Genomic DNA, 1,602 nt, shown 5'->3' with positions numbered 1-1,602 from the left:
GGTGCGGCCGCATGGGCCAAGATGTTTAACTGCCTTGCCCAAGCATGCGCAGTGAGGCTGCATGCATGGGCTGCCTGCCAGGCTGGACTGTTCCTTGTGATCCAGACCTGTCAGCCTATCAGTGACCGACCTGAGCTCNTGCCTGGAGCATTCTGATTGGATGAGGTGGGGTGGAGCTAGATGAGGTCAGTCAGCGTGAGTATAGGAGAGTTGATGTTTAGCCCTTGCCCTAACTAGAAGCTAGTTGTTGTAGAAGAAATTGTTGCCCTTGCTGCAAGAGGTAGTAGAAGAAGCTGCTGGGGAAGAGAGCTGTAAAGGAAAAAGCCCGAAGTAAAAGAAGTTGCTGCGTGAACCCGCCTTGGTGTCCGTGTCGTTCTTGTCTNCGCGGGTCAGGACATTCTGGTACAAGCTTAAATCTAGAGTTCATTGTACTGCAAATTCAAAGCCAGCCTGGGCTGCAAAACCAGTAAAGGTTTTCGCTTTATAGAAGGTTTATGCAAACAGCTTCTATAAGTAGCCAGTCTTACAGCCAAAGCTGTCATTTTTGCAGATAGCTAACCCATCTGCCAACAGCTGGCCCCAAACAGGGGATACCTCCTTGGCTGAGTCTGGCAGAGTAGCCGGAAGCAACTGCAAGTGAGAAAAGCCACTAGGGAAAGCAACTGCCCAGAACCAGACTACTGCTTCCAGGAGGTGGATGTCACCTCTCCATCTGAGCACATAGTGGGAGCTTGTCTGCCAGGTGAGGATAAGACGGAGGCTGACAGAAACAGGCCAAGGCTGGTGAATATCTGGGTGGACAGGACTGCAGTCAGGTGCTATCCTTCTCCGTGATGCCTTTGTGCAGGGGAGCCTGCATCATGAGGCACAGTCTTCTAGAACCAACACAGGAAACAGTACCCTTGTGCCAAGACAGCTGAGTGAGCACTCACTCATTAACCAGACACAGCCTGCTGGAGGAGCCAATCCAGGGGGGACACCCCCACCTCCTTTAGATGAAATGCTCAAGCTCACAAGCAGCAAACTGAAGATCGAAATGGAACATCCAAAAGCAGGCTGAGGGTCATGCTGTGATGTGTTGTGCTCAAAGTTTGCTTAAATCATAAGACCCTGCTTTCCATCCACCCCCCTTACAGTTACCACAACCAAGGTGGACATGGTATGAGAGACACAGAGCCATTGGGGCGGGGTGGGGGGGGTGTTTCACCCAGCCCCATAACCCTTTGTACAGAGATGACTCTCATTCTCTCATGAAGAAAGAGATGGACACAGACCCAACTCTTCAGCCTCTCCTGTAGCTTCAGTCAGATCTCCTCTGAGAGGAAGAAAGGCTTCCATGCAAGGAGAAAAGACAGAGCTGATGTGAGCAGACACCGTGCTTCTGCCTGACCCATTCTGCCCCATGCTGAAGTTAGGCCACTGGATGTCTAAGTGTACTGGGTGACAGCTGAGGTCAGGTGTGCCTCATTGGTTCCTTAGTCCTCTCAGGAGGGTTCCTGGACTCCTCGAAACCCAGGAGGTCTGAAGAGAGAAAGCCTGAGCCTGACCCCTGAGCTCTCCCCCACCCCCACCCCCCAAAGCTATATGACAACTGTCACACTG

The sequence above is a fragment of the Mus caroli genome, chromosome 8 (genome assembly GCF_900094665.2).
Source record: "Mus caroli chromosome 8, CAROLI_EIJ_v1.1, whole genome shotgun sequence".
Lineage (NCBI taxonomy): Eukaryota > Metazoa > Chordata > Mammalia > Rodentia > Muridae > Mus > Mus caroli.
The sequence above is the reverse complement of the archived record's forward strand: the minus strand, read 5'-3'. Positions refer to the sequence as shown.